The 23,500-nt window shown below is 37.8% G+C and overlaps 1 pseudogene; it reads left to right on the top strand.

Moving 5' to 3' along the window:
• Positions 1–1,762: 1,762 nt before the first annotated feature.
• Positions 1,763–12,804, top strand: LOC100671766 (UDP-glucuronosyltransferase 2B31-like; annotated as a pseudogene).
• Positions 12,805–23,500: the final 10,696 nt, after the last annotated feature.

Here is a 23,500-nt window from a genome sequence, read left to right as displayed (position 1 = left end):
TTAATTCTCTTTTCTTCATGACCCTTTGAAAAGGCTCCACTGTTTACTTTCACTCTCATTTTAACCCTTTGATAATGAAAGCAGTGTCTCAATTTAAGTTATGATAATATTGAACCAGTATAATAACTGTACCGTGTGTTTCAAAACAAGACACAGCATCACTTAGCTGCATTACAGATATGTTGTGAAATTCAACGTGTTTGTTGAACACAGACTGAAATTACGATTATTATTCCAAATAATAATACTTGAGATGAGCATATCTTATTCTTTCTCTCTTCCAAAACCCATTGTCCCATCCTTCCTACACTCCTAATATGGAACCATTGCATCCTCTGGCAGATGTGAAAATGATATCATAATCTTTTTCTTTTAGACCTAGGCAAACAATGACTGAGTTTAATCTGTAACAGCACAAAGAATACAAATTAAAATTTTATAGAAAAATGGGTAAAACAAACCACAAGTTCCCCTGAAGCTTACACATCAGGGAAATGCAATAGGATCAAAGCAGTCTAGGTTGAGAAAAACCTGAATGTATTTATTGGTCAGAAAAATCATATTGCAAATATTACAATAAGTTTTATGTTATATAAATACAGGGCATTATTTTTTAATTTTTGTCAAGCACTGTTTTTTTTTTTAATATCCTTTGTGTGGATATGCCACTTTTGTCTATTCAGTAATCAGTTTATAGACATTTGGGTTTTTCCACTTTTTGACTATTATGCTATTCATGAATAATGCTATTTATGAGCATTCATTTCCAAGGTTTGTGTGAATGCATGTATTCATTTCTCTTGGGAAAATACACAGAGGTAGAATTGGTGGATCATATGGTAACTTTAGGTTCAACTTTATGCCAGTCTGTTTTCCAGAATGGTATGTATAAGGGTTCCAATTTCTCCACATTCTTTTTTTCTAATACTAATTCTTTTTAAAAAGGTTTGTTTTTGCTGAAAATATAGACACAACAAAACACACACTCATTCAACAATTTCTACTTGTACATTTCAGTGACCTTGATTACATTCTTCACATTGGGTCATTATTTCACTCTCTCTCCACAAATTATTTCACCAGCATTACTTAGATTCTCCACATACTTGACAACACTTTTCATTATCTGTCTTGATTATAGTCAACCAAGTGAAAAGTAAAGATGTCACATTGAAAACTAAGGTGGACCTGCCCCAAGCCATGGCATTATCAATCACAACATATGCATGTGAAAGCCGGAAAATGAATAAAGAAGACCGAAGAAGAATTGGCACCTTTCAATTGTGGTATTATGAAGAATATTGAATATACCATGGACTGCCAAAAGAACAAAGAAATCTGTCTTGGAAGAGTACAACCAGACTGCTCCTTGGAGCAATCATGGTGAGACTGTGTTTTACATATTATGGACATGTTGTCAGGATAGATTAGTCTCTGGAGAAGGACATCATGTTTGGTAAAGTACGCGGTCAGTGGAAAAGAGGAAGACCCTCAAATAGATGGATTGACACAGTGGCTGCAACAATGGGCTCAAGCATAACAATTGTGAGCATGGCACAGGATTGTGGCACATAGGGTCGCTATGAGTGGGAACTGACTCGATGGTACCTAACAACAACGACAACAATTTATATAGCGTAGAAAAATCTTAAAACCTACTCACAAAAAAAAAAGTATATGATTCCATTTATATGAAATGTCCAAAATAGAAAAATCTATAGAAACAGAAAGTAGATTAGCAATTTCCTAGGGCTAGATGGAGAAGGAGGCTGGGAAGACTGAGAGAAGATGGGTAAGGGGCACAGGAATCCTTTTTGGATGGGCTAAAATGTTCTAAAATTAATCGTGGTGGTGTTTGTACAACTCTGTGCATATACTGACAACCATTCAATTGTACAATTAAATTGATGAATTTTTTGGCATATGAATTATATGTCAATAAAGATTTTGCCAGATACAAAAAGCCTTGAAGCATGATATCCAAAAATATATTAATGCAATCGTATAATTACTTTTTCTTTAGTTCTTGTGTCAAGGAGACTGCAGTCACATGTGGCTTCAAACTGCCACAGCTCTTAACACTATTTTAGAAACTATTATATAACACAGATGACACCCAAATGTTAGGTCCTCAACTCTTAGTTGTGTGATAGCACTTATAATAAAAAGGATGTTAAGTATCCGCATAAAACACAAGGTCATCTCCCCTTTGCTTTTTTTGATCTTGGTATGCTCTGCTATTTATATGATGTGTCTACTTTGCCCTGTAAGACTTGTATTTTGACTATTGATTGATTTCTCCTGGAATATAAGTATGAGCAATAGCAAAAGGGAACAGCAATTCGAAAAGAAGAATTCATTTGAACAGGATGTCTATGAAATGGATTTCACTTCTGCTAATACAACTGAGTTTTTGCTTTAACTGTGGAACTTGTGGAAAAGTGCTGGTGTGGCCATCAGAATATAGTCATTGGATCAATATAAAGACAATATTGGATGAACTTATTCAGAGGGGTCATGAGGTGACTGTTCTAACATCTTCAGCTTCCATTCTTATTGATCTCAGCACACCATCTGCTACTAAATTTGAAGTTTATCCTACATCTCTTACTAAAGATGATTTTGAGTTTCTTTTCATGAAATGGATCAGGAAATCGTCAAATGATCTGCTGAAAGATACATTTTGGACATATTTTTCAGTAGTCCAAGAAATCACTGGGGAATATTCTGATTATATTCAACAGCTCTTGAAAAATGTAGTTTTCATTAAGAAACTAATGATGAAATCACAACAATCAAGGGTTGATGTCATTCTTGCAGATGCCATTGGTCCTTGTGGGGAGCTGCTGGCAGAGCTACTTAAAATACCCTTTTTGAGGTGGGGCCAAGATGGCTGACTAGGTAGAAGCTACCTCGGATCCCTCTTGCAACAAAGGCTGCGAAAAAAAAGTGAACCGATCACATACATGACAATCTATGAACCCTGACCAGCAAACACAGAACTAAAGAGTTGACCTGAGTGACAGAGACTCAGCCAGCATTTGGACTAGGTGCAGGGGAGCTGAGCACAGCTTCCTGAGATGGCGCAAACACAGGACACAGCCCTAGCCTCCTGAAGGGACCTTGGGGGATGCCCAGCCAGTGCACGCAGGCAGCGCAGCAATGCGGCTGACAGGAGGAGAACTCACTGGGAGGCAGTGACTGGTTTTGGACACTGGAGTGCGGCGTTCTAGCTGGGGAAACTTGGCACTGGGCTTTGGACTGGGAGCAGAGGAACTGACCACAGCTTCCAAGACAGCAGAAGCACAGGACGCAGGCCTGACCCTCGGAGAAAATCTCGACCCGGCCAACACACACAGGCTACACACCCCTCGAGAATCTCAGATAAAAGAGTCATCACCAAGCAAGATAAGTAACTTTGTCTATATTCCTGGGTGCTACTCTCTCCTATCTATCTGATCCCCACCCTCTTCTTCCCAGGCAGCTTCCTTAACATTGGAATTTCCTGGGCCAGAGAGTGAAGTGCTCTGCAGTTTTTTGTTCTGTTTTGTTTTTTGATCTTTTCCTAACCCATTCTCCTGACCTAAGAGAAGCAGCTACAAAAAAAAACAGGGATCAAAAATCCTTCCCTGACTTCCCAAAATTTGTCTAAAAATACAGAACCAGCTCCAGCCAAGCATATGAGATCCACAGTCTTGGGCTTTCATCCCTACAGGGAACAAGATGGCTATTATAATGCAAAGGCATTCTGATAGGGATCTGACTGTAACTGTTTTATCAGATCACTGGAAAGACAAGTTTCCCAGGTCTGATATATCTACCTATTAAACAGAGCCCTCACAGACCCACAATAGGGAAGTGAGGGCTGAAGCTCCACCCAAACCAACTAGCCTCCTGCCATAGGGGTCTGAGGAGAGTGACTCCTACCAATCTGTAGAGGTACATGCATTGGGTGCCTAAGGTACAGCTGCAGAGCCCACCCACCAAAGTGCTTTAGGAATAGAGACACACCTACCTCACTGGCACATGGGGGAAGCCTGTCAGCATCCTGTGCCCCAAGTGTGTACACAACTATCACCACTACTCCTCTAAGTGAACAGGTGACAGTCTACACCACACAATTCGTAACCCAAAATCAGATTCTCCTCAAGAATTGTGAATGCACTCTTAGGTTTATATATCTGGTAACTTTTTTTAACAACACAAACCACCTGGTAATAGGACATAAGTGATTCAACGGCTACAACAATCAAGACAGTGCAATCTAGTAGCCCATCTACCTATACTGAAAGAAAACAAAACAAGATAAGACTCAGTGAGTAAATATAAAATAAATCATTACAATATCTTATAGATGGCTCAGAGACAGCAGTCGATATCAAACCACATAAAGAAGCAGACCATGATTGCTTCTACAACTCCCCAAATTAAAGAATCAAAATCTTTCCCAAATGAAGATACAATCCTGGAATTGCCAGATGCAGAATATAAGAAACTAATTTACAGAATGCTTCAAGACATCAGGGAAGACCTCAGAAATGAAATAAGGCAAATTACAGAAAAAGTCAAGGAACACACTGATAAAGCAGTTGAAAAAATCAAAAAGATTATTCAAGAACATAGTGGAAAAGTTAATAAGCTGCAAGAATCCATATAGAGACAGCATTCAAAAATCCAAAAGATTAATAGTAAAATTACAGAATAAGACAACTCAATAGGAAGTCAGAGGAGCAGAATCGAGCAATTGGAATGCAAAGTGGGGGAGGTGGAGGATAAGGGAATTGACACCAATACAGTTGAAGGAAAATTAGATAAAAGAATTAAAAAACAAATGAAGAAACCCTAAGAGTCATGTGGGAATCCATCAAGAAGAATAACTTGCGTGCAATTGGAGTTCCAAAACAGGGAGGGATAATGGAAAACACAGAGAGAATAGTTGAAGATCTGTTGGAAGAAAACTTCCCTGACATCATGAAAGACAAAAGGATATCTATCCAAGATGTTCATCAAAAGCCATATAAGATTGATCCAAAAAGAAAATCAGCAAGACCTATTATCATGCAACTTACCAAAAACCAAAGGTAAAGAGAAAATTTTAAAAGCAGCCAGGAATAAAAGAAAGCTGTCCTTCAATGGAGAATCAGTAAGAATAAGTTCAGACTACTCAGCAGAAACCATGCAGGCAAGAAGGCAATGGGAGGACATATATAGAGCACTATAGCAGAAAAACTGCCAGCCAAGGATCATATATCCAGCAAAACTCTCTCTCAAATATGAAGATGAAATTAAAATATTTACAGATAAACACAAGCTTAGAGAATTTGCAAAAACCAAAGAAAAGCTACAAGTAAAACTAAAGGAAATTGGTCAGAAAATCAATAATATCAGATACCAACACAACACAAGGTCACAGAACAGAACATCCTGATACCACCTTAAACAGGGAAATCACAAAAGCATATTAAGATTAATTTTATAAAGAAAAAAATGCTCAAAACAGGGAATCATTGAAGTCATTAAGTAAAAGATCATGATAATCAAAAAAAGAGACTGAATACAGGAGGCATAGAACTGCCATATGAAGAGCAAAACAAGGCAATATAGGATGATACATGTTAGGTTTTTACTTAGAAAAATAGGGGTAAATATTAAGGTAACCACAAAGAGGTCTAAAAATTCCATAACTCAAAATAAAAACCACGAAAAACATAACGACTCAGGAAACATAAATTCAACTACTATGAAAATGAGGAACACACAGTTTACAAAGAAAAACGTCTCAGCACAAAAAACTAAGTGGAAAAATGAAATTGTCAACAACACACACATAAAGACACCAAAAGGACAGCACGAAACACATACTTATCTATAATTATGCTGAATGTAAATGGACTAAATGCACCAATAAAGAGACAGAGAGTCTTAGACTGGATAAAGAAACATGGTCCGTCTATATGCTGCCTACAAGAGACACACCTTAGACTTAGAGAAGCAAACTAAAACTCAAAGGATGGAAAAAATTATATCAAGCAAACAACAATCAAAAAAGAGCAGGAGTGGCAATATTAATTTCTCACAAAATAGACTTTAAAGTTAAATCCGCCACAAAGGATAAGGAAGGACACTACGTAATGATTAAAAGGACAATTGGCCAGGAAGATATAACCATATTAAATATTTATGCACCCAATGACAGGGACGCAAGATACATAAAACAAACTTTAACAGAACTGAAAAGTGAGATAGACACCTCCACAATTATAGTAGGAGACTTCAACACACCACTTTTGGAGAAGGATAGGACTTCCAGTAAGAAGCTCAAAAGAGACACGGAAGATCTAATTGCTACAATCAACCAGCTTGACCTCATAGACTTATACAGAACACTCCACCCAACAGCTGCAAAGAATACTTTTATTTTCTAGTGCACACGGAACATTCTCTAGAATAGATCACATATTAGATCATAAAACAAACCTTTGCAGAATCGAAAATATCGAAATATTACAAAGCAGCTTCACAGAACACAAGGCTATAAAAGTGGAAATCAATAACAGAAAAATTAGGGAAAAGATATCAAACACTTCGAAACTGAACAATACCATGGTCAAAAAAGACTGGGTTATAGAAGACATTAAGGAGGTAATAAAGAAATTCATAGAATGCAACGAGAATGAAAACACTTCCTATCAAAACCTTTGGGACAGAGCAAAAGCAGTGCTCAGAGGGGAATTTATATCGATAAATGCACACATACATAAAGAAGAAAGAGCCAAAATCAGAGAACTGTCCCTACAACTGGAACAAATAGAAAGCAAGCAACAAAAGAATCCATCAGGCACCAGAAGAAAACAAATAATAAAAATTAGAGCTGAACTAAATGAATTAGAGAACAGAAAAACAATTGAAAGAATTAACAAAGCCAAAAGCTGATTCTTAGAAAAAAATTAACAAAATTGACAAACCATTGGCCAGACTGACTAAAGAAATACAGGAAAGGAAACAAATAACCCGAATAAGAAATGAGATGGACCATATCACAACAGACCCAACTGAAATTAAAAGAACCATATCAGATCATTACAAAAAATTGTACTCTAACAAATTTGCAAACCTACAAGAAATGGATGAATTCCTAGAAATACACTACCTACCTAAACTAACACAATCAGAAGTAGAACAATTAAATAGACCAATAACAAAAAAAGAGATTGAACAGTTAATCAATAAACAGCCAAGGAAAAAAAAAGCCCTGGCCTAGACGCCTTCACTGCAGAGTTCTACAAAACTTTCACAGAAGAGTTAATACCACTACTACTAAGGCTATTTCAAAGCATAGAAAATGATGGAATACTACCTAACTCATTCTATGAAGCCACCATATCCCTGATACCAAAACTAAGTAAAGACACCACAAAAAAAGAAAATTACAGACCTATATTCCTCATGAACATAGATGCAAAAATCCTCAACAAAATTCTAGCCAATAGAATTCAACAACATATCAAAAAATAATCCACCACCACCAAGTGGGGTTTATACCAGGTATGCAAGGTTGGTTTAATACTAGAAAAACTATTAATGTAATCCACCAAATAAATAAAACAAAAGACAAAAACCACATGATCTTATCAATTGATGCAGAAAAGGCATTTGACAAAGTCCAACACCCATTCATGATAAAAACCCTCAGCAAAATAGGAATTCAAGGAAAATTCCTCAATGTAATAAAGGGCATCTATACAAAGCCAACAGCCAACATCAGCCAAAATCACTCTAAATGGAGAGAGCCTGAAAGCATTTCCCTTTGAAAACAGGAACCAGACAAGGATGACCTTTATCACCACTCTTATTCAACATTGTGCTAGAGGTCCTAGACAAAGAAATAAAGGGCATCCGGATTGGCAAGGAAGAAGTAAAATTATCTCTATTTGGAGATGACACGATCTTATACACAGAAAACCCTAAGGAATCCTCCAGAAAACTACTGAAACTAATAGAAGAGTTTGGCAGAGTCTCAGGTTATAAGACAAAGATACAAAAATCACTTGGATTCCTCTACATCAACAAAAAGAACATCGAAGAGGAAATCACCAAGTCAATACCATTCACAGTAGCCCCCAAGAAGACAAAATACTTAGGAATAAATTTTACCAAAGATGTAAAAGACCTATACAAAGAAAACTACAAACTACTAGTGCAAGAAACTAAAAGGGACCTACATAAGTGGAAAAACACCTTGCTCATGGATAGCAAGACTTAACATAGTAAAAATGTCTATTCTACCAAAAGCCATCTATACATACAATGCACTTCCGATCCAAATTCCAATCACTTTTTTAAGGTGATAGAGAAACAAATCACCAACTTCATATGGAAGGGAAAGAAGCCCTGGATAAGTAAAGCATTACTGAAAAAGAAGAAGAAAGTGGGAGGCCTCACTGTACCTGATTTCAGAAGCTATTCTACAGCCACAGTAGTCAAAACAGCCTGGTACTGGTACAACAACAGGCACATAGACCAATGGAACTGAATTGAGAACCCAGATATAAATCCATCCACATATGAGCAGCGTATATTTCACAAAGGCCCAGTGTCAGTAAATTGGGGAAAAGATAGTCTTTTTAACAAATGGTGCTGGCATAACCGGATGTCCATTTGCAAACAAATGAAACAGGACCCATACCTCCCACCATGCACAAAAACTAACTCCAAGTGGATCAAAGACCTAAACATAAAGACTAAAACAGGAAAAAAAAAAAAAAATAGGGAAAACGTTAGGAGCCCTAATAATAGGCATAAACAGAATACAAAACATTACTGAAAAAGACGAAGAGAAACCAGAAAACTGGAAGCTCCTAAAAATCAAACACCTGTGCTCATCTAAAGACTTCACCAAAAGAGTAAAAAGACCAGCTACACATTGGGAAAAAGTTTTCAGCTATGACATCTCCTACCAGTGCCTCATCTCTAAAATCTATACGATTCTGTTAAAACTCAACCACAAAAAGACAAACAACCCAATCAAAAAGTGGGTAAAGGATATGAACACACACTTCACTAAAGAAGATATTCAGGTGGCTAACAGATACATGAGAAAATGCTCTCGATCATTAGCCATTAGAGAGACGCAAATTAAAACCACGATGAGATTCCATCTCACTCCAACAAGGCTGGCATTAATTCAAAAAACACAAAATAATAAATGTTGGTGAGGCTGCGGAGAGATTGGAACTCTTATACACTGGTGGTGGGAATGTAAAATGGTACAACCACTTTGGAAATCTATCTGGCATTTTCTTAAAAAGTTAGAAATAAAACTACCATACAACCCAGAAATCCCACTCCTCGGAATATACCCTAGAGAGATAAGAGCCTTTACATGAACAGACATGTGCACACCCATGTTTATTGCAGCTCTGTTTTCAATAGCAAAAAGCTGGAAGTAACCAAGGTGTCCATCAATGGATGAATAGGTGAATAAATTATGGTATATTCACACAATGGAATACTACGCAGTGATGAAGAACAGCGATGAATCTGTGAAACATTTCATAACATGGAGGAACCTGGAAGACATTATGCTGAATGAAATTAGTCAGATGCAAAAGGACAAATACTGTATAAGACCACTATTATAAGATCTTGAGAAATAGTATAAACTGAGAACACATACTTTTGTGTTTACGAGGGGCGGGAGGGAAGGAGAGTGGGAGACGGTTATTTACTGATAAGTCAGTAGATAAGAAGTACTTTAGGTGAAGGGAAGGACAATACTCAATACATGGAAGGTCAGCTCAACTGGACTGGACCAAAAAGCAAAGAAGTTTCCAGGATAAACTGAATGCTTCGAAGGTCAGCAGAGCAAGGGCAGGAGTTTGGGGACTATGGCTTAAGGAGACTTCTAAGTCAATTGGCATAATAAATTCTATTATGAAAACATTCTGCATCCCACTTTGAGGTATGGCTTCTGGGGTCTTAAATGTTAACAAGCGGCCATCTAAGATGCATCAATGGGTCTCAACCCACCTGGATCATAGGTGAATGAAGAATGCCAAGGTCGCACGATACCTATGAGCCCAAGAGACAGAGAGGGCCACATGAACTAGAGACTTACATCATCCTGAGACCAGAAGAACTAGATGGTGCCCGGTCACAACCAATGACTGCCCTGACAGGGAACAAAACAGAGAACCCCTGGGGGAGCAGGAGAATAGTGGGATGCAGACCCCAAATTCTCGTAAAAAGACCAGACTTAATGGTCTGACTGAGACTAGAAGAATCCTGGCAGTCATGGTCCCCAAACCTTCTGTTGGCCCAGGACAGGAACCATTCCTGAAGACAACTCATCAGAAATGGAAGGGACTGGACAATGGGTTGGAGAGAGATGCTGATGAGGAGTGAGCTACTTGTGTCAGGGGGACGCTTGAGACTGTGTTGGCATCTCCTGTCCGGAGGGGAGATGGGAGGGTCGAGAGGGTTAGAAACTGGCAAAAGGGTCACAAAAAGAGAGACTGGAAGGAGGGAGTGGGCTGACTCATTAGGGGGAGAGTAAATGGGAGTATGTAGTAAGGTCTATATAAGCTTATATGTGACAGACTGACTTGATTTGTAAACTTTCACTTAAAGCACAATAAAAATTATTTAAAGAAAAAAAATACCCTTTGTGTATTGTGTCCTGTTCACTATTGGCTACACATTTGAAAAGTACAGTGAGGAACTTTTAACCCCTCCTTCTTATGTACCTATTGTTATGTTAGAATTACAAGATGGAATGACATTCTTGGAGAGCATAAAAATATGATATATGTGCTTTATTTTGACTTTTTGTTCCAGACATTTAAGGAGAAGAAGTGGGATCAGTTTTACAGTGAAGTACTAGGTAAGTCATGTTTTTAGTTGATAGAATGAAATCTTAACTTTCCTTGTGTCTTTGAATTTGAGTTTGTGTAAATAAGAAGAGAGAGGAATTTGTTTTTTGTAAGTAAAAGATGAAATGATCTATCAATCTCACAAATATTTTAGAGAGGTTTCTATTACAGAGTCAGTTAGAAGAACCCGATGGCCCATCACAACAACAGACACCTGAAAGTTGGAAACTCAAAAATTAAGACACTTAGAATTTCTTTAATTAATTACATATCTAGTTTAATGTACTTTTATCTTTGAAAAGTCATTATAAACCTCAGTGAATGTCTGGATGATAATAGAAATGTAGATTGAAGAGTGGCAGATGATTTCTAGCAAAACTGTCGATGTAACTAAAACCTGTTGCCACTGAGTCTATGTTGACTCATAGAGATGCTATAGGACAAATTAGGACTACTCCATAGTATTTCCAAAGAGCTGCTGGTGGATTTCAACCACTGACCTTCTGGTTAGCAGCAGAGCTCTTAACCACTGTGCCGCCAGGGCTCAAACTATCTATGTAGCATTGGAAAAATAACTTCTTCTATAGCTCAATTTTCTTATTCATTAATTGAAATATTTTTTCCATATTACCTTCTGAGGATTCCTTCTCAGTTGAGAGATAAAATGGCTCTACCCCAAATTCAAAAAATTTATACTTTTTGTCTACAACATTTTATTAATCTGCTAACCAAATAGCCGTAATCCAGATAATATAATTCTGCACAACTTGTTTCTAGTGAACCCTAACAATTCCACAATTTTTCACTAAGTGCTTACAACTCCTCTTTCTTACAGGCCCATCAAGCTTTTGAAGGGTTGACATACAAGTTATTAATCTGTATTCTTTGAAAACTATGTCTCTCAATTAAAAAATAAAAATCACATCTATTTCCATAATTTTATTGAAAATTTTCCAGTTGTTAATTGCCAAGAGTTTTATTTGTTAATAAAATTTTATTCAGCTCTGAACTTGAACCAGATATAGTAGTTGATACACAGAATTGAGCCATATTTACAAAACCTCACAGTTTAGTTGGAAAACTGAGCGTCCGGGGACTGACTTAGCAAATTGTAGAAACTAGACTTAGTACTTCGGGGAAAGGTGTTTCCATGGCTGTGGTAGGATTGATTGGGGAGCTCAAATTCTAGTTGTTTGCATTATTGCATGTGTTATTTTTGCAACTTTGTTGTTGTTGTTTTTGGGTGCTATCTAGTCAGTTCTGACTCATAGCGACTGTGTGTACAACAGAACAAAACACTACCTGGATCTGGGCCATCCTCATAATTGTTGTTATGCTTGAGCCCATTGTTGCAGCCACCATGTCACTCCATCTTGTTGAGGGTCTTCCTCTTTTCTTCTGACCCTGTACTCTGCCAAGTATGATGCCTTTCCACAGGGACTGATCCCGCCTGATAACATGTCCAAAGTACTCGAAAGGTAGTCTCGCTTTCCTTATTTCTAAGGAGCATTCTGGTTGTATTTCTTCCAAGACAACTTTAGAGAAACCAAATGCATATTTAATTCTACAGTGCCTTAGGTTTAATAACTGTTTATGATGGTGAATATACTGATGTGGCATTAGAGATCTAAGTCTCCTCTCATACTTTTAAACAACTTTAGCTGCATTATTCCAAGCTCCCTTCTGAAAATTTCTGATACCCAGGTGACAATTTTCTGAAGTTGCCTCTACCTTTTGTTTCTCTCTTTTCAGGAAGACCCACTACATTATGTGAGACAATGGGAAAGCTGAAATATGACTCATTCGAACTTACTGGGATTTTGAGTTTCCTCACCCACTTTTGCCACATTTTGATTTTGTTGGAGGGCTCCAGTGCCAACCCGCCAATCCCTTAAGGTAAACCTGTTACTGTTGCTTTTGTATTTTCAATTGAAATGATTCTATGGAATTTTTAAAAGAGAATATATACATTTTGGCAAAGAGGTGAACCTGGATGAAATAGTTAAATTTTGTTGCAAGGATTTAGGCTTTTCACCAGTATTGTAGCTTAGAGGCAGATCATTCCTAAACAATATAAATGGTTGAGCATAAATGGGTGCTCCCCAAAATATTTGCAGCCAACCCAAAGTGTGTTTCTTCAGTGCCTTGGTTTACAGCATTGAAACTACTCATCATTTGAAAACTCAGGGTTTTGCATCTTTGAGAATAAAAGGAATTGTTTAGCATATCTATCAAAGGAAGTGTTTTCTCCTGTATATCAGCCCTATAGTAAAACTCCGTTTCTGTATTAAAAAAAAAAGTTGCCTTTGAGTCGATTTCAACTCATAGCAACCCTATAGAACAGGGCAGAACTGCCCCACAGGGTTTCCAAGGAATGGTCGACCTTAGAACTGATTTGAACTGCCGACCTTTTGATTAGGAGTCAAATGTTGAACCACTGTGCCAGCAGAGCTCCACTGAGTATATAGGTATCTATATCATAGCTGCCTGATAAAATGAACAAAGAAAATGTATCCCGTGCTTCTAATAAGGACAATAAATTCTGTATACATAATAAAGATCAACTAATTTCTACCAATTTTTTTCTGAAAATTCTCTTTGTTCAAAATTACAAAATAATTCTGTCAGCATATAGAATAATATACCTTAGGAAGGAAAGGAAGAAACTAATATATTTTAAATTAATATTACAACTTTAAGACATAGATAAAAAGCAATCATTTTTGCACTAGTAAGCAGTCTATTAAGAGATCCATTTTGTTTACCTTCTTATTGGCAGCAACATAAAACTGAGATCCTATTCAAAGATTAAAAGTCAAAACTTATCTCGAGTGCAAATTGTTTAGGCTATATGGAATATCTTTTGTAGAGTTCAAAAGTTATGGTATGATTAATGATAATTTTACCCAATCTAATCTTATTGGGGAAAAATTTTCCTATTCACATTAAAGGAAAATGACAGTGTTAGGAGGAGGAAGAAACAGAGGAGGAAAAGGACAATGAAGAGTATCACAATAGTTAAAATATTTATACTAAATTTTATTTAAATTGAAGAAACAATATGGACATTCCAATATGTAACTACAAATGTATATTCATGGTTTTTAAATGGAAGTCTTATGACTATTTCATAGAAATTCCAAACTCAAAGCTTTTTTTTTTTTTAATATTAGAGATTCTTAATCTCTGGACAATAAGGGGTATATTAGGGGAATATTTGGGAAAGTAAGAGAAAGTTTAAGATGTGACATAGTAGGGTTATGTAACTTAGAGAAATATGGAAATACAATCATCACCACCATAACTAACTTTTCTTAGTGTTCATAGTTAGGAAGTAAAATGCTAATGACTCCCAACTGAAAGAATTCTTCAGAAAACGTTCTGGAATAAAAACATGTGATATATTAGAACTATGACCAAAGAGGTGTCATTATGTTGATTCCAAATCATGGTGATCCCATGTGTATCAGAGTAGATCTGTGCTCCATAGGGTTTTCCTTGGCTGATTTTTCATAATAAGATCACTGTGCCTTTCTTTTGGTGCATCTCTAGGTGGACTTGAGCTTTCAGCCTTTTGGTTAGCAGCTGAGCACAGTAATCATTTGCACTGTGCTGAGACTCCAGTAGAAATATAACTGTATGGAATTAAAACTGAGTTAAGACCCTGCTGTGATCCCTCCTTTCAAGAATGTATATTAGTAGTTAATAACTATAAATGAAGAGCCAGGATTCCTCTCACTACTGTGACGTAGCTTAATTTCATTACTAGCTTCCACAAGGCACATACATAAACAAATTTACACAAATATACATCATAGAGGCCATAGATTGTATATCACACATCTCCTTCCAAGGGAATTGACTGATTAATTTTGTTAAAAAGCAGCCACTATTATGATAATTTCTATCAATACTTGAAGATCCCCGTGTGGTACAAACCTACAAAACAAAAGGCTGGCAGTTCCACCCTACCAATGGCACTCAGAAGAGAGGTCCAGAGATCTGCTTCCATAAAGATTACAGCCAAAAAATCCCATGGCACTCAGTTCTACCCTGTAACACATAGGGTTGTCATGAGAAGGAATTGACTCTGCAGCAACAGCTTTGGTTTTGGTTGTCATTGTTTGATTTTTTTCTCTTAAGTTGTTTGTCAACAAATTGAAACATATTGTTCAATGTTTTTTTGCTATTTCATGATGAAGCAATTTCTTTCTTCATAGGAAATACAAGAATTTGTCCAGAGCTCTGGAGAATATGGTGTTGTAGTGTTAACTCCTGGGTCAATGGTCAGGAACATTACAGAAGAAAGGGCCCACACGATTGCATCAGCCCTTGCCCAGATTCCACAAAAGGTAGATAAAGTGTCTTAATGGTGAGCAATTACTTCCCTAGTCTCTTCAACTCTATAAAGTCTCTGATTATAGAAATTTTCTGCAGAAAGGTAAACTATCATGATAACAACTATTTATCTCAAATTTTAGTTTGAAAACAGAAATTTTGCTGATAGATGTTAATATGATGTCTTTTTAACAGATAATTACTTCAGCAATAACATTATAATGCGAAATACATATGTTTCATAGTTGCAGTGTGAAGTTTTGGCATTATAATGATGTGGTAGCCAGGTATACAGGAATCACTGAATTCTGTCCTGTCATTTGTTCCTCTTTCTTGCAGGATTCCTGAGGTCGCTATACTTACTGCAGACACTATCAGAAAAGAGTAGTAGAATTTTAATTTGGTTATTAGAATACTAGGTCACATATAAAAGTAAAAAATATTTCACAAAACAATAAAGTCTGGGGAACATGACACTCTAGACAGAAGCACCATACCATCCCTTTGCAGAAAAAACCTGAAAAACTAAGTAAAACAGATACAAACATCAATCCTGAAGCCCTAAGCATTGAAGACAAGATAAAGAACTTGATCAAGCACCAAATGCAATAAGAAGCTGAGAGAGAAGAGAGAATTAGGAGAGTAATGGAGTGGAGGTCCCCTACCAGCTAACATGGTACTGACCTGTCACCTTGGACTATAGCCAGCAAGGAACACAGACAGGGAATACGGAAAGGCATCTTCATAGAACTCCTACCAGAAGACAGAGCACCTGGTAACCACGGATATGATCATCCACCTCCACACTTCTTCCTTCTAGTTGGCCTCTACAGCTTTTCTACAGGCCACTGTCACTCGACCAGAGAAACACCAGCTCACTTCCACCCAAGTCCACCCCGCCCTCACAGGTCAGCACCTTCAGCACCATTTTTTGTTGTTGTTTTTGTTTTTGTTTGTTTTACCTTTCTTTGTCTTTTCTCTCACTCTTCCTTCCTTTCCCTTCTTCTGGCCAGCTGGCCCTGTGTGCAGTCCCCACCACTTCTTGAAGGGCTGTGCAACACTGTTCAGACAGAGAACCACCAGCCAGGCCTCTCCAGTTCTATGCCAGCTTCACCAGCCAAGTCTCTAACCTACTTTTTTTTTTTTTCAGTTTCTTCTCCTTTTCTCTTCCTTCCTTTCCTTTCTCCTGCCCACTTAATCCTGTACACTGCCCCTGTCCCTTCTTAACAGGCAATGTTGCACTGCTTGGCTAGAGAGCCACTGGCACACTAACTCCCCAGGCCCATTCTGCCCCCAACAGCAAGCTCCTTTACTGCCATATTTTTGTTTGTTTTTTTCTTTTCTCTTACTCTCTTCCTCCCTTCCTTTCCTTCTCCCATCCACCTAGCCCTGAACACCACCCCCCCCCCTTTTTCGGGAGGCTATGCTGAACCTCTCAGCTAGAAAACCTCTGGCACATGGCCTCCAAGGGTCTACACCTCCCCCACAGGTCAGCTCCCTCAGCACCATATTTTATTTTTCTTTATTGTTCTTTTCTTTTTTCCTTCTCTCTCTCTCCTAGGCCTTGTGCTACCCCCACCTCTTCCTGAAGGGCCGTGTCACTACACCCAGTAAGAGAGACATCAGTGAACTACCACCAACTTCCAAGGCACCTCTAATGGCCAACTGCCTCAGCAACATATTTATTTTTGTTGTTGTATTTGTATTATTGGGTTTTATTTTTTTGTTGTTTCTTCTCTCGCTTCCTCTTTTTCCCTTTCCTTTCTCCTGCTGACCTACACTGTACACCACCCATGCCCCTTCATGACAGTCCAAGCTACACCACTCAGCTAGAGGGCCACTGGCACATGGTCCCCCCAGGTATGCCCTACTCCATGCACCAAATCTTTCCACGACTCCATTTTATTTACTTTATTTTTGCTCTGTCTCTCTCTCTTCTTTCTGTCACACACTTAGCTCCACACATCATATCTTCTCCCTTCTTTGCTGCCTATCTACACTGTGTGCTGAGCACTGTGCACGTACGTGATGGGCAGCAGCATATTCACCCGAACCTTGGCGCAAATACACATGCAGCCCTAGCCCCCTGAAGTGACCTTGGGAGAAGCCCAGACAGCGCATGCAGGCAGCACAACGATGCAGCTGACTGGAGGAGAAGTCACTGGGAGGCAGTGACTGGTTTTGGAGCATGGAGTGTGGAGTTCCAGCCGGGGAACCTCGGTGCTGGGCTTTGGACTGGGAGTGGAGGAGCTGCCATGGCTTCTGAGACAGCACAAACACAGGACAGGGCCTGACACTCAGGGGCACTCTTGACCTACCCAGCACATATACACAGGCTACACGCCCCTCGGGAATCTCAGATAAAACAGTCATCACCAAGCAAGATAAGTAACTTTGTCTATATTGCTGGGTGCTATTCTCTCCTGTCTATCTGATCCCTACCCTCCCTGCCCCAGGTGGCTTCATTAATGTTGGAATTTCCTGGGCCAGTAGTGAAGTGCTCCACAGTTTCTCTCTTTTTTTTTTCTTTTCCTAACCCATTCTCCTGACCGGAGAGAAGCAGCTATTAAAAACCCAGGGACAAAAAATACTTCCCTGACTTCCCTAAATTGGACTAAAAATACAGAACCAGCTCCAGCCAAGAATACAAGATCCATAGTCTTTGGCTTTCATCCCCACAGGGAACAAGGTGGCTATTATAATGCAAAGGCAATTCTGATAGAGATCTGACTGTAATTGTTTCAGCAGATCACTGGAAAGACAGGTTTTCCAGGTCTGATGTCTCTACCTATTAAACCGACCCCTCACTGATCCATAACCGGGAACTGAGGGCTGAAGCTCCACCCAAACCATCTAGCCACCTGCCAAAGGGGTCTGAGGATACTGATACCTACCAGTCTTTAGAGGTACATGCATTGGGTGCCTAAGGTACAGCTGCAGAGTGCCAACAAAAGCACTTTAGGAATAGAGACACACCGACCTCACTGGCATGTGGGGGAAGGCTGTCAGCATCCTGCCCATCCCTGGAGTGTGAGCTCCTGCTGCTACTAGAATCTGGTGCACACAACTATTACCATTACTCCTCTAAGTTAATAGGTGACAGTCTACACCACACACTTGGTGACCCAAAATCAGAACACTTAAGCTGATTCTACTCAAGAATAGTGAATAGATTCTTAGGCTTATATATCTGGTAACAGCCCAAACCACCTGGTAATAGGACATAAGTGATTCAACGGCTACAACAATCAAGACAGCACAATCTAGAAGCCCATCTGTGTATATTGAAAGAAAACAAGACAAGAGAAGACTCAGTGAGCAAATACAAAATAAATCATTATAATATCTTATAGGTGGCTCAGAGACAGCAGTCGATATCAAACCACATAAAGAAGCAGACCATGATTGCTTCTACAACTCCCCAAATTAAAGAATCAAAATCTTTCCCAAATGAAGATACAATCCTGGAATTGCCAGATGCAGAATATAAGAAACTAATTTACAGAATGCTTCAAGACATCAGGGATGACCTCAGAAATGAAATAAGGCAAATTACAGAAAAAGTCAAGGAACACACTGATAAAGCAGTTGAAAAAAATCAAAAAGATTATTCAAGAACATAGTGGAAAAATTAATAAGCTGCCAGAATCTACAGAGAGACAGTATTCAGAAATCCAAAAGAAAAGAGTAAAATTACAGAATGAGACAACTCAATAGGAAGTCAGAGGAGCAGAATCGAGCAATTGGAATGCAGAGTGGGGGAGGTGGAGGATAAGGCAATTGACACCAATATAGTTGAAGAAAAATTAGATAAAAGAGTTTAAAAACAAATGAAGAAACCCTAAGAGTCATGTGGGAATCTATCAAGAAAAATAACTTGCGTGCGATTGGAGTTCCAGAACAGGGAGGGATAACAGAAAATACAGAGAGAATAGTTGAAGATCTATTGGGACAAAACTTCCCTGACATCATGAAAGACGAAAGGATATCTATCCAAGATGCTCATTGAACCCCATATAAGATTGATCCAAAAAGAAAATCACCAAGGTATATCATCATCAAAATTGCCAAAACCAAACATAAAGAGAAAATTTTAAAAGAGCCAAGACTAAAATAAAAGCCACCTTCAAAGGAGAATCAATAAGTTCAGACTACTCAGCAGAAACCATGCAGTCAAGAAGACAATGGGATGACATATATAGAGCACTGAAGGAGAAAAACTGCCAGCCAAGGATCGTATATCCAGCAAACCTCTCTCAAATATATGAAGGTGAAATTACAACATTTACAGATAAACACAAGCTTAGAGAATTTGCAAAAATGAAACCAAAACTACAAGGATTACCAAAGGGAATTGTTTGGTCAGAAAATAAATAAGAGCAGATACCAGCACAACACAAGGTCACAGAACAGAACATAGCCTGATATCAACTCAAATAGGGAAATCACAAAAACAAATTAAATAATTTTAAAAAGGAAAAAATGCTCAAACAGTGAATCATTGAACTTACAATGTAAAACATCACAGTAATCAAAAAGAGGGACTAAATACCGGAAGCTTAGATCTTCCATATGGAGAAGAAAACAAGGTGATATAGGACGATACAAGTTAGGTTTTCACTCAGAAAAATAGGGGTAAATATTAAGGTAACCACAAAGAGGTCTAACAATTCCATAATTCAAAATAAAAACCACAAAAAACGTAACGACTCAGGAAACATAAATTCAACTACTATGAAAATGAGGAACACATGATTTAAAAGAAAAATGTCTCAGCACAAAAAAACCAAGTGGAAAAATGAAATTGTCAACAACACACAGAAAAAGGCATCAAAAAGACATACTTATCTATAATTACGCTAAATGTAAATGGACTAAATGCACCAATAAAGAGACAGAGAGTCTCAGACTGAATAAAGAAACACTATCCATCTATATGCTGCCTACAAGAGACACACCTTAGACTTAGAGACACAAACAAACTAAAACTCAAAGGATGGAAAAAAATATATCAAGCAAACAACAATCAAAAAAGAGCAGGAGTGGCAATATTAATTTCTCACAAAATAGACATTAAAGTTAAATCCACCACAAAGGATACAGAAGGATACTACATAATGTTTAAAGGGACAATTGACAAGGAAGATATAACCATATTAAATATTTATGCACCCAATGACAGGACTGCAAGATACATAAAAAAAAAAAAAACTTGAACAGAACTGAAAAGTGAGATAGACACCTCCACAATTATAGTCGGAGACTTCAACACACCACTTTTGGAGAAGGATAGGACTTCCAGTAAGAAGCTCAATAGAGACACGGAAGACCTAATTACTACAATCAACCAACTTGACCTCGTAGACTTATACAGAATACTCCACCCAACAGCTGCAAAGTATACTTTTTTTTCTAGTGCACATGGAACATTCTCTAGAATAGATCACATATTAGGTCATAAAACAAACCTTTGCAGAGTCCAAAACATCAAAAAATTACAAAGCATCATCTCAGACCGCAAGGCGTTAAAAGTAGAAATTAATAACAGAAAAATCAGGGAAAAGAAATTAAATACTTGGAAACTGAACAATACCCTGCTGAAAAAAAGTCTCAGTTATAGAAGACATTAAGGAGGGAATAAAGAAATTCAAAGAATGCACTGAGAATGAAAACGCTTCCTATCAAAACCTCTGGGACACAGGAAAAGAAGTGCCCAGAGGTCAATTTATATAGATAAATGTACATATACATAAAGAAGAAAGAGCTAAAATCAGAGAACTGTCCCTACAACTTGAACAAATAGAAAGTGAGCAACAAAAGAATCCATCGGGCACCAGAAAAAAACAAATAATAAAAATTAGAGCTGAACTAAATGAACTAGAGAACAGAGAAACAATTGAAAGAATTAACAAGGCCAGAAGCTGGTTCTTTGAAAGAATTAACAAAATTGATAAACCATTGGCCAGACTGACTAAAGAAATACAGGAAAGGAAACAAATGTCCCGAATAAGAAACGAGATGGGCCACATCACAACAGACCCAAGTGAAAGTAAAAGAATCTTACCAGATTACTATGAAAAGTTGTACTCTAACAATTTGCAAACCTAGAAGAAATGAATGAATTCCTAGAAAAACACTACCTACCTAAACTAACACAATCAGAAGTAGAACAACTAAATAGACCAATAACAAAAAAAGAGATTGAAAAGGTAATCAAAAAACTCCCAACCAAAAAAAGCCCTGGCCCGGACAGCTTCACTGCAGAGTTCTACCAAACTTTCAGAGAAGAATTAACACCACTACTACTAAAGGTATTTCAAGGCGTAAAAAATGATGGAGTACTACCTGACTCATTCTATGAAGCCACCATATCCCTGATACCAAAACCAGGAAAAGACACCACAAAAAAAGAAAATTACAGACCTATATCTCTCATGAACATCGATGCAAAAATCCTCAACAAAATTCTAGCCAATAGAATTCAACAACATATCAAAAAAATAACCCACCATGACCGAGTGGGATTTATACCAGGTATATAAGGTTGGTTTAATATTAGAAAAACCATTAATGTAATCCCCCATATAAATAAAACAAAAGACAAAAACCACATGATCTTATCAATTGATGTCAAAAAGGCATTTGACAAAGTCCAACACCCATTCATGATAAAAACTCTCAGCAAAATAGGAATTGAAGGAAAATTCCTCAACATAATAAAGGGCATCTATACAAAGCCAACAGCCAACATCACTCTAAATGGAGAGAGCCTGAAAGCATTTCCCTTGAGAACGGGAACCAGACAAGGATGCCCTTTACCACTGTACTTGTTCAACATTTTGCTAGAGGTCCTAGCCAGAGCAGTTAGGCTAGACAAAGAAATAAAGGGCATCCGGATTGGCAAGGAGGAAGTAAAATTATCTCTATTTGCAGATGACATGATCTTGTACACAGAAAACCCTAAGGAATCCTCCAGAAAACTACTGAAACTAATAGAAGAGTTCGGCAGAGTCTCAGGTTACAAGATAAACATACAAAAATCACTTGTATTCCTCTACATCAACAAAAAGAACATCGAAGAGGAAATCACCAAATCAATACCATTCACAGTAGCCCCCAAGAAGATAAAATATTTAGGCATAAATCTTACTAAAGATGTAAAAGACCTATACAAAGAAAACTACAAAGTACTAGTGCAAGAAACTAAAAAGGACCTACATAAATGGAAAAACATACCTTGCTCATGGATAGGAAGAATTCACATAGTAAAAATGCCTATTCTACCAAAAGCCATCTATACATACAATGCACTTCCGATCCAAATTCCAATGACATTTTTTAATGTGACGGAGAAAAAAATCACCAACTTCATATAGAAGGGAAAGAAGCCCCGGATAAGTAATGCATTACTGAAAAAGAAGAAGAAAGTGGGAGGCCTCACTTTACCTGATTTCAGAACCTATTATACAGCCACAGTAGTCAGAACAGCCTGGTACTGGTACAACAGGCACATAGACCAATGGAACAGAATTGAGAACCCAGATATAAATCCATCCACATATAAGCAGCTAATATTTGACAAAGGCCCAGTGTTAGTTAATTGAGTAAAAGCTAGCCTTTTTAACAAATGGGGCTGGCATACCTGGATATCCATTTGCAAAAAAATGAAACAGGACCCATACTTCCCACCATGCACAAAAACTAACTCCAAGTGGATCAAAGACCTAAACATAAAGACTAAAATGATAAAGATCATGGAACAAAAAATAGGGACAAACTTAGGAGCCCTAACACAAGGCATAAACAGAATACAAAACATTACTGAAATGACGAAAAGAAACCAGAAAACCGGGAGCTCCTAAAAATCAAACACCTATGCTCATCTAAAGACTTCACCAAAAGAGTAAAAAGACCAGCTACAGGTTGGGAAAATATTTTCAGCTATGACATCTCCGACCAGCGCCTCATCTCTAAAATCTATATGATTCTGTTAAAACTCAACCACAAAAAGACAAACAATGCAATCAAAAAGTGGGCAAAGGATAAGAATACGCACTTCACTAAAGAAGATATTCAGGTGGCTAACAGATACATGAGAAAATGCTCTCGATCATTAGCCATTAGAGAAATGCAAATTAAAACTACGATGAGATTCCATCTCACTCCAACAAGGCTGGAATTAATCTAAAAAACACAAAATAATAAATGTTGGAGGGGCTGCGGAGAGATTGGAACTCTTGTACACTGCTGGTGGGAATGTAAAATGGTACAACCAGTTTGGAAATCTATCT

This window comes from Loxodonta africana, chromosome 5 (assembly GCF_030014295.1).
Source record: "Loxodonta africana isolate mLoxAfr1 chromosome 5, mLoxAfr1.hap2, whole genome shotgun sequence".
Classification (NCBI taxonomy): Eukaryota; Metazoa; Chordata; class Mammalia; order Proboscidea; family Elephantidae; genus Loxodonta; species Loxodonta africana.
The sequence above is the reverse complement of the archived record's forward strand: the minus strand, read 5'-3'. Positions and strand labels throughout refer to the sequence as shown.